At 38.2% G+C, this 11,116-nt stretch overlaps 1 non-coding gene across 1 annotated transcript; it reads left to right on the forward strand.

Moving 5' to 3' along the window:
* Positions 1 to 9,505: 9,505 nt before the first annotated feature.
* Positions 9,506 to 9,613, forward strand: LOC130970961 (small nucleolar RNA R71). Its single transcript, XR_009082203.1, has one exon. It is a non-coding gene; the product is annotated as a small nucleolar RNA R71 (small nucleolar RNA).
* Positions 9,614 to 11,116: the final 1,503 nt, after the last annotated feature.

Below are 11,116 nucleotides of genomic sequence, written 5' to 3' on the forward strand. Positions count from 1 at the left end.
ATTCAATTTTTGAGGTGGAAAGAACTTTGCCAAAAAGGCATTGACTATCTTTTCCCAAGATTTCAGGCTTTTTTTAGGTTGTGAGTCCAACCATATTCTAGCTCTGTCTCTTACAGCAAAAGGGAATAGCATAAGTCTGTAGACTTCAGGGTCAACCCCATTAGTCTTGACAGTGTCACAGATTTGCAAGAACTCAGCTAAAAACTGATGGGGATCTTCCAATGGAAGTCCATGGAACTTGCAATTCTGTTGCATTAGAGAAACTAATTGAGGCTTAAGCTCAAAGTTGTTTGCTCCAATGGCAGAGATAGAGATGCTTCTCCCATAGAAGTCGGGAGTAGGTGCAGTAAAGTCACCTAGCACTTTCCTTGCATTGCTGGCATTGTTGTTGTTTTCGGCTGCCATGGGTTCTTCTTCTTCGAAGATTTCTGTTAGGTCCTCTACAGAGAGTTGTGCCTTAGCTTCTCTTAGCTTTTGCTTCAAGGTCCTTTCAGGTTCAGGGTCAGCCTCAACAAGAATGCTTTTGTGTTTGCTCCTGCTCATATGGAAGAGAAGAGAACAAGAAAATATAGAATCCTCTATGTCACAGTATAGAGATTCCTTGAGGTGTCAGAGGAAAAGAAAAATAGAAGGAAGAGGTAGAAGAATTCGAACTTATCAGGTATGATGGAGTTCGAATTGTGCATTGAGGAGGGGTGTTAGTCCATAAATAGAAGGATGTGAGAAGAGGGGAAGAAATTTTCGAAAATAAATTAAAAACATTTTAAAAACATTTTGAAAAATACTAATTGATTTTTGAAAACTAAGAGTGTAAAAGAAATCAAGTGATTTTTGAAAAAGATTTTGAAATTCGAAAAAAAAGATATGATTGAAAACTATTTTGAAAAAGATGTGATTAAGAAGATATGATTGAAAAGTTATGGTTTTAAAAAGATGTGATTGAGAAGATATGATTTGAAAAACAGTTTAAAAATATTTGATTTTTAAAATTAATGACTTGGCTAACAAGAAAAGATATGATTCAAACATTAAACCTTTCTCAACAGAAAAGGCAACATACTTGAAATGTTGAATCAAATCATTAATTGTTAGCAAGTATCTTTGAAAATGAAAAGAAATTGATTTTGAAAATATATGATTGAAAAGATATGATTTGAAAAAGATTTGATTTTGAAAAATTATGAAAACTTAAAAAAAATTGAATTAAAAACAAAATCTTCCCTCTTGTGCCATCCTGGCGTTAAACGCCCAGAATGGTATCCATTCTGGCGTTTAACGCCCAAAATGCTACCCTTTTGGGCGTTAAACGCCCAGCCAGGTGCCCTGGCTGGCGTTTAAACGCCAGTTTTTCTTCTTCACTAGGCGTTTTGAACGCCCAGCTTTTTCTGTGTAATTCCTCTGCTGTATGTTCTGAATCTTCAATTCTCTGTATTATTGACTTGAAAAGACACAAATTAAATTTTTTTTTTTGAATTTTTAATGATGAAGAATAATCAAAATGCCACTAAGATCAAATAAACAATGCATGCGAGACACCAAACTTAGAAGTTTGTATACTACTGACACTAACAAATTGAGAATGTAAATGAAAAACAACAAAATACTCAAGACAAGAGAATTTAAAGATCAGAGCAAGGAAATCATCAAGAACAACTTGAAGATCAATGAAGACACATGATTGAATTCGAGAAAAAATGCAAGAATAGAAACATGCAATTGACACCAAACTTAAAATGAGACACTAGACTCAACAAGGAACAAAAAAATATTTTTGGTTTTAAGATTTTATAATTTTTTTGGATTTTTTTTGAAAATTGAGTGGAAAAGAAAATAAGGATATCAAAATTCTTAATGAGAATTCCAGGAATCATGCAATGTTAGTCTAAAGCTTTAGTCTAAAGAAATTAGACATGGCTAGCCAAGCTTCAGCAGGACATTACATTCAAGAGCTAAATTGATGAGAATCAATTAGCTTTGGTGATGAAAAGAACATCACCTTGAAACACTAGAATTCATTCTTAAGAACTCTGAAGAAAAATACATAAGCTAAGCAACAAGATGAACCGTCAGTTGTCCAAACTCAAACAATCCCCGGCAACGGCGCCAAAAACTTGGTGCGCGGAATCGTGATCATCAATGGCACAATCAACATGGTACGCTGGTGGACAAATTTGCAATCCGTACAACTAACCAGCAAGTGCACTGGGTCGTCCAAGTAATACCTTACGTAAGTAAGGGTCGATCCCACGGAGATTATTGGTTTGAAGCAATCTATGTTTATTTTATTAATCTTAGTCAGGATGTCAATAAGGTTATTTGGATTTAATTGTAAGAAGTAAAAGTATTTGGAATAAATAATAGTTACTTTATTAATGAAGAACATGTTGGGGTTTTGGAGATGCTTTGTCCTCTGAACTTCAACTCTTCCTTGAAATCCTTTTCCACACGCAAGGCTCCTTCCATGGCAAGCTGTATGTAGGGTGTCACCATTGTCAGTGGCTACCTCCCATCCTCTCAGTGAAAATGGTCCAGATGCTCTGTCACAGCACGGCTAATCAGCTGTTGGTTCTCGATCATGTTGGAATAGGATCCATTGATCCTTTTGCGTTTGTCATCACGCCCAGCAATCGCAAGTTTGAATCTCATCACAGCCATTCAATCCTTGAATCCTACTCGGAATACCACAGACAAGGTTTAGACATTTCGGATCCTCAAGAGTGGCCGCCATCAATTCTAGCTTATACCACGAAGATTCTGATTAAGGAATCTAAAAGAAGCTCATTCAGTCTGATGTAGAATGGAGGTGGTTGTCAGGCACACGTTCATGGATCTGAGGAAGGTGATGAGTGTCACGGATCATCACCTTCTTCATGTTTAAGCGCGAATGAACATCTTAGGTAGGAACAAGCGTGTTTAAATGGAAAACAAAGGTAATTGTATTAATTCATCGAGACGCTGCAGAGCTCCTCACCCCCAACAATGGAGTTTAGAGACTCATGCTGCCAAAAGGTACAAATTTCAGATCTAAAATGTCATGAGGTGCAAAGTAAATCTCTAAAAGTTGTTTAAATAGTAAACTAGTAACCTAGGTTTACATAAAATGAGTAAACTATGATAGATAGTGCAGAAATCCACTTTTGGGGCCCACTTGGTGTGTGCTGGGGCTGAGACTTAAGCTTCTCACGTGCCTGGGGCTGTTTTGGGCATTCAACGCCAGGTTGTAACCTGCTTCTGGCGTTGAACTCCAGCTTGAAACCTGTTTCTGGCGCTGGACGCCAGACAGCAGCATGATACTGGCGTTGAATGCCAGTTTACGTCGTCTATCTTCGCGCAAATTATGGACTATTATATATTGCTGGAAAGCCCTGGATGTCTACTTTCCAACGCCGTTGAGAGCACGCCAATTGGACTCCTGTAGCTCCAGAAAATCCATTTTGAGTGCAGAGAGGTCAGAATCCAACAGCATTAGTAGTCCTTTTTCAGCCTAACTCAGATTTTTGCTCAGCTCCCTCAATTTCAGCCAGAAAATACCTGAAATCACAGAAAAACGCACAAACTCATAGTAAAGTCCAAAAATATGATTTTTGTCTAAAAACTAATAATATTCTACTAAAAACTAATTAAAACATACTAAAATCTACATGAAATTACCCCCAAAAAGCGTATAAAATATCCGCTCATCACAACACCAAACTTAAACTGTTGCTTGTCCTCAAGCAACTAGATAAATAAAGTAGGATGAAAAGAAATTAAGAAGTAATAATATTTCAGAGTTTTTAAGTGGAGCTCAGAATCTTATTAGATGAGCGGAGCTTGTAGCTTTTTGTTTCTGAACAGTTTTGGCATCTCCCTTTATCCCTTGAAATTCAGAATGATTGGCATCTATAGGAACTCAGAATTCAGATAGTATTATTGATTCTCCTAGTGTAGTATGTTAATTCTTGAACACAGTTACTTTATGAGTCTTGGCCATGGTCCTAAGCACTTTGTTTTCCAGTATTACCACCGGATACATAAATGCCACAGACACATGACTGGGTGAACCTTTTTTAGATTGTGACTCATCTTTGCTATAGTCCCCAGTTAGAGGTATCCAGAGCTCTTAAGCACACTCTTTTTGCTTTGGATCACGACTTTAACCACACAGTCTCAAGTTTTTCACTTGGACCTGCATGCCACAAGCATATGGTTAGGGACAGCTTGATTTAGCCGCTTAGGCTTGGAACTATTTCCTTGGGCCCTCCTATCCACTGATGCTCAAAGCCTTGGATCCTTTTCTTAATCCAATGATTCCTTGTAATTTTTTTCACTGCTTTTTCTTGCTTCAGGAATCAAATTCATGATTTTTCAGATCATCAATAATATTTTTCGTGTTTCTCATTCTTTCAGGAGCCAATATTCGTAAAATTCAGGATAAAATATGCACTGTTCAAGCATTCATTCAGAGAACAAAAAGTATTGCCACCACATATAATTAATTATAATTTTTATTATTAAGAACTCAAAAAATATAAATTACTTCTTTATTCTAAAAATCTACTATTTTATTCATGTCTGATGATGATGAGAAAAATAAATTATAACTTTAATTGGGAATAAAACCAGAATAGATATGCTAACTACTACTACTACTCTATATATCTCCTAAGGTAAATTTCTATAATAACACTATCACAGAGTTAAAGCTAAAATTAGAACTCAACAACCTGTGTTTTGAGAAGTAGATGTTCCTCTGATCTGTGGGGTGCTTGGTCCTTCAAGGATTAATTTCTGGCGCTTTAGCTCCCTTAAATCACGCCCTTGCTCTTCTTGTTCCTTAAGCAGTTTGCAAAGCATGCTACTTTGATTGTTCTGTTATTCCTTTATTTGGTTCATAGCTTCTTGCAATATGGAAATAGATGCCTCAAGGTATTCCCAATATTCGAATTGAGGAAGTTCTTGGAGGACTTCCTGTGCTCTCCTCTTGATTGGATCATCCTGCAGCTGTTGTCTATCCATTGATATTCTAGTGATTGGCCTCTCAACTGAGATATACTCTGTTATTCCCATCTTCACTCCGGCATCTTTGCAGAGCATAGAAATTAAGCTTGGATAGGCCAATCTGGCATCCTTGGAATTCCTGTTTGCTATTTTGTATAGTTCACACAAGATCAGTTGATGGACTTCTACTTCTTTTCCCAACATGATGCAGTGAATCATCACTGCTCTTTTAATAGTAACTTCAGAACGGTTGCTGGTGGGCAATATAGAACGCCCAATAAAATCCAGCCAGCCTCTGGCTGCTGGTTTGAGATCTTCTCTTTTGAGTTGATTTGGGATGCCAGTTGTGCTGGTGGTCTACCTGGCTTCAAGGATGCATATATCCTCTAGAATCTTGTCCAAGCCTTTATTTACCCTCATCATTCTCCTATTAAAGGAGTCCGGGTCATCTTTCAGTTGAGGAAGCTTAAAGATATCCCTGATTTTGTCAGGATGAGTATGAACAATCTTTCCTCTGACTAAGGTCCGATGGTCATAGAGGGCAGCTCCAATTATTCTTTGCCTGTTTGTTTGCCATAGATTAGCATAGAACTCCTAAACCATGTTCCTTCCCACTTTCGTTTCAGAATTAGCTAGGATTTCCCAGTTCTTGTTTCGAATTTGTTCTTGGATCACCGGATATTCATCTTCTTTCAGATCGAACTTGACTTCCGAGATCACTGATCTTAAACTCATTATTTTGTAGTAATGGTCTGAATGTTCTTTAGTTAAGAACTTCCCTTGATTCCAAAGTGGCTTTGGAATATTCTTTCTTGCCTCTTGGGTTGGGATGTTTTCCTTTAGGGGCCATGATCAAAGTGAGTATGTTTTTGTGATCACGGATAAGCACACCAAACTTAGAGGTTTGCTTGTCCTTAAGCAAAAGAAAAGAGAGAAGAGGGATAGGAGGAGAGCAAGTTTGGAATGGTGGATGATGAGACGGGCGACGAAAGAGGATATAAAGGGAGGGGGGTAGGTTTTCGAAAATAAGAAAGAGATACAAGATAAAAGATATGATTTATAAAAGATAAATATGACAAGAAAAGGATATAATTTAAAAAGATATGAATAAATTTGAAATTTATAATTTGAAAAAGATTTTAAAAGATAATTAAGTTTGAAAAGAAATTGGAAAAAGAGTTGGATTGGATTGGAAAAAGGTTTATGTTTATGTATGAAGCTACATTTGATATTTTTGAAAAAAGGGATTTTAGAAATTAGGGTTTTTAGAAATTAGGATTAAAAATTTTGGAATTGAAGGATGATATTTTGAAACATGTTTATGCAAGAAATCATGAATTGAAACATAAAAATTAGAAAATTTGTGAAAAAAAAAACGAATTTTACCTCCTCCCCACCATTCTGGCGTTAAACGCCCAACTACTGCATGTTTTGGGCGTTCAACGCCCAGCTGTTGCTTCTTTCTGGCGTTGAACGCCAGGAAGTCCTTTGTTACTGGGCGTTTTTCTAAACGCCCAGGATACTGAAATTCTGGCAATTAAACGCCCAGAAGGAGCTTCTTTCTGGCGTTCAACACCTAGAAGATGCTCCTTTCTGGCACTTAACGCCCAAATGGCTATCCTTACTGGCGTTGAACGCCCAGTGGATGCTTCTTTTGGGCGTTCAACGCCCAAAACGTTTCTTACTGGCCTTTTTCACGCCAGTGAGCTCCAAAATTCCCCTGTAACTCTGTGAATTCAAGCAATTGCTATTTTACCTTGAAGATACTTTGACATATACCTGTGAAAAGAGATTAATTAACAAAAACAAATAAAATTAAATTTTGTGAATGGCTGGGTTGCCTCCCAGCAAGCGCTTCTTTAATGTCATTAGCTGGACTATTACTGAGCTTTAATCAAGTCTCAGTTTTGAGCATTCTTGCTCAAAATTGCCTTCAAGATATTGTTTAACTCTCTGTCCATTAACAATGAACTTTTTGTTAGAGTCATTATCTTGAAGCTCAACGTATCCATATGGTGATACACTTGTAATCACATATGGACCTCTCCACCGGGACTTTAATTTCCCGGAGAATAGTTTGAGCCTAGAATTGAATAGCAGAACTTTCTGCCCTGGCTCAAAGACTCTGGATGACAATTTCTTATCATGCCATCTTTTTGCTTTCTCTTTGTATAATTTTGCATTCTCGAAAGCATTGAGTCTAAATTCCTCTAGCTCATTTAACTGAAGCAATCGTTTTTCTCCAGCTAACTTGACATCAAGGTTCAGGAATCTGGTTGCCCAGTAGGCCTTATGTTCCAGTTCCACTGGCAAGTGACATGCCTTTCCATACACAAGCTGGTATGGAGAGGTCCCTATAGGGGTCTTGAATGCTGTTCTGTATGCCCACAGATCCTGAGGTGTCAAGGAAAAGTCATCCCTGCACCAAATGGCATGCAAAAACACGTTTTGAGCCAATTCTGGCGTTAAACGCCGGGCTGGTGCCCATTTCTGGCGTTTAACGCCAGGTTCTTGCCCTTTTCTGGCGTTTAACGCCAGTCTGGTGCCCCTTTCTGGCGTTAAACGCCCAGAATGGTGCCAGACTGGGCGTTAAATACCCATCTGCTAGCCTTACTGGCGTTTAAACGCCAGTAGGTTCTTCCTCCAGGGTGTGCTGTTTTTCTTCCTATTTTTCATTCTGTTTTTGCTTTTTCAATTGATCTTGTGACTTCTCATGATCATCAACCTACAAAAAACATAAAATAACAAAGGAAAATAGATAAAATATAACATTGGGTTGCCTCCCAACAAGCGCTTCTTTAATGTCAATAGCTTGACAGAGGGCTCTCATGGAGCCTCACATTTTCTCAGAGCAATGTTGGAACCTCCCAACACCAAACTTAGAGTTTGAATGTGGGGGTTCAACACCAAACTTAGAGTTTGGTTGTGGCCTCCCAACACCAAACTTAGAGTTTGACTTTGGGGGCTCTGTTTGACTCTGATTTGAGAGAAGCTCTTCATGCTTCCTCTCCATGGTGACAAAGGGATATCCTTGAGCCTTAAACACAAAGGATTCTTCATTCACTTGAATGATCAGTTCACCTCCATCAACATCAATCACAGCCTTTGCTGTGGCTAGGAAGGGTCTGCCAAGGATGATAGATTCATCCATGCACTTCCCAGTCTCTAGGACTATGAAATCAGTAGGAATGTAATGGTCTTCAATCTTTACCAAAACATCCTCTACAAGTCCATAAGCTTGTTTCTTTGAATTGTCTGCCATCTCTAGTGAGATTCTTGCAGCTTGTACCTCAGAGATCCCTAGCTTCTCCATTACAGAGAGAGGCATGAGGTTTACACTTGACCCTAAGTCACACAAAGCCTTCTTGAAGGTCATGGTGCCTATGGTACAAGGTATTGAAAACTTCCCAGGGTCTTGTCTCTTTTGAGGTAATTTCTGCCTAGACAAGTTATCCAGTTCTTTGGTGAGCAAAGGGGGTTCATCCTCCCAAGTCTCATTTCCAAATAACTTGTCATTTAGCTTCATGATTGCTCCAAGGTATTTAGCAACTTGCTCTTCAGTGACATACTCATCCTTTTCAGAGGAAGAATACTCATCAGAGCTTATGAAAGGCAGAAGTAAGTCCAATGGAATCTCTATGGTCTCATTTTGAGTCTCAGATTCCCATGGTTCCTCATTGGGGAACTCAGTGGAGGTCAGTGCACGCCCATTGAGGTCTTTCTCAGTGGCGTTCACTTCCTCTCCTTCCTCTCCAAATTCGGCCATGTTGATGGCCTTGCACTCTCCTTTTGGATTTTCTTCTGTGTTGCTTGGGAGAGTACTTGGAGGGAGTTCAGTAACTTTCTTGCTCAGCTGTCCCACTTGTGCCTCCAAATTTCTAACGAAAGACCTTGTTTCAGTCATGAAACTTTGAGTGGTTTTGATTAGATCAGAGACCATGGTTGCTAAGTCAGAGTTGTTCTGCTTAGAATTCTCTGTCTATTGCTGAGAAGATGATGGAAAAGGCTTGCCATTGCTAAACCTGTTTCTTCCACCATTATTGTTGTTGAAACCTTGTTGAGGTCTCTCTTGATTCTTCCATGAGAAATTTGGGTGATTTCTCCATGAAGAATTATAGGTGTTTCCATAGGGTTCTCCTAGGTAATTCACCTCTTCTATTGAAAGGTTCTCAGGATCATAAGCTTCTTCTTCAGATGAAGCATCCTTAGTACTGCTTGGAGCATTTTGCATTCCAGACAGACTTTGAGAAATCAAATTGACTTGTTGAGTCAATATCTTGTTCTGAGCCAGGATGGCATTCAGAGTATCAATCTCAAGAACTCCTTTCTTCTGATTTGTCCCATTGTTCACAGGATTTCTTTCAGAAGTATACATGAATTGGTTATTTGCAACCATTTCAATTAGTTCTTGAGCTTCTGTAGGCGTCTTCTTCAAATGAAGAGATCCTCCAGCAGAGCTATCCAAAGACATCTTGGACAGTTCAGACAGACCATCATAGAAAATACCTATGATGCTCCATTCAGAAAGCATATCAGATGGACACTTTCTGATCAATTGTTTGTATCTTTCCCAAGCTTCATAGAGGGATTCTCCATCCTTCTGTCTGAAGGTTTGGACTTCCACTCTAAGCTTACTCAATTTTTGAGGTGGAAAGAACTTTGCCAAGAAGGCATTGACTAGCTTTTCCCATGAGTCCAGGCTTTCTTTAGGTTGTGAGTCCAACCATGTCCTAGCTCTGTCTCTTACAGCAAAAGGGAATAGCATAAGTCTGTAGACCTCAGGGTCAACCCCATTAGTCTTGACAGTGTCACAGATTTGCAAGAATTCAGCTAAGAACTGATGAGGATCTTCCAATGGAAGTCCATGGAACTTGCAATTCTGTTGCATTAGAGAAACTAATTGAGGCTTAAGCTCAAAGTTGTTTGCTCCAATGGCAGGGATAGAGATGCTTCTCCCATAGAAGTCAGGAGTAGGTGCAGTAAAGTCACCCAGCACCTTCCTTGCATTGTTTGCATTGTTGTTGTTTTCGACTGCCATGTCTTCTTCTTTGAAGATTTCTGTTAGGTCCTCTACAGAGAGTAGTGCCTTAGCTTCTCTTAGCTTTCGCTTCAAGGTCCTTTCAGGTTCAGGATCAGCTTCAACAAGAATGCTTTTGTCTTTGTTCCTACTCATATGAAAGAGAAAAGAACAAGAAAATGTGGAATCCTCTATGTCACAGTATAGAGATTCCTTGAGGTGTCAGAGAAGAAGAAAAATAGAAGGAAGAAAGAGAAGAATTCGAACTTAGTCAGATAGAGTTCGAATTGTGCATTGAGGAGGAGTGGTATTCCATAAAGAGAAGGATGTGAGAAGAGCGGAAGAGATTTTTCGAAAATTAATTAAAAAGATTTTAAAAACATTTTGAAAAACTTTAATTTGATTTTCGAAAATCAAGAGTGAGAAAGAGATCAAGTAATTTTTGAAAAAGATTTTGAAAGTAGAAATCAAGAAGATATGATTAAAAACTGTTTTGAAAAAGATGTGATTAAAAAGATATGATTAAAAAGTTATGGTTTTAAAAAGATTTGATTGAAAAGATATGATTTGAAAACAATTTTAAAAAAAAGATTTGATTTTTTTTTAAAAAAATTAATGACTTGCCTAACAAGAAAAGATATGATTCAAACATTAAACCTTTCTCAACAGAAAAGGCAACATACTTGAAATGTTCAATCAAATCATTAATTGTTAGCAAGTATCTTTGAAAAAGGAAAGAAATTAATTTTGAAAACATTTCATTGAAAAGATATGATTTGGAAAAGATTTGATTTTGAAAAACTTTGAAAACTTGGAAAAAAATTGATTTGAAAACAAAATCCTCCCCCTAGTGCCATCCTGGCGTTAAACGCCCAGAATGGTGCACATTCTGGCGTTTAACGCCCAATGCACTACCTTTTTGGGCGTTAAACGCCCAACCAGGCACCCTGGCTGGCGTTTAAACGCCAGTCTGTCCTTCTTCACTGGGCGTTTTGAACGCCCAGCTTTTTCTGTGTAATTCCTCTGCTGCATGTTCTGAATCTTCAGTTCCCTGTACTATGGACTTGAAAATAGAACCAAGATCAAATAAGCAATGCATGCAAGACACCAAACTTAAAA

Source organism: Arachis stenosperma, chromosome 3 (assembly GCF_014773155.1).
Source record: "Arachis stenosperma cultivar V10309 chromosome 3, arast.V10309.gnm1.PFL2, whole genome shotgun sequence".
Classification (NCBI taxonomy): domain Eukaryota; kingdom Viridiplantae; phylum Streptophyta; class Magnoliopsida; order Fabales; family Fabaceae; genus Arachis; species Arachis stenosperma.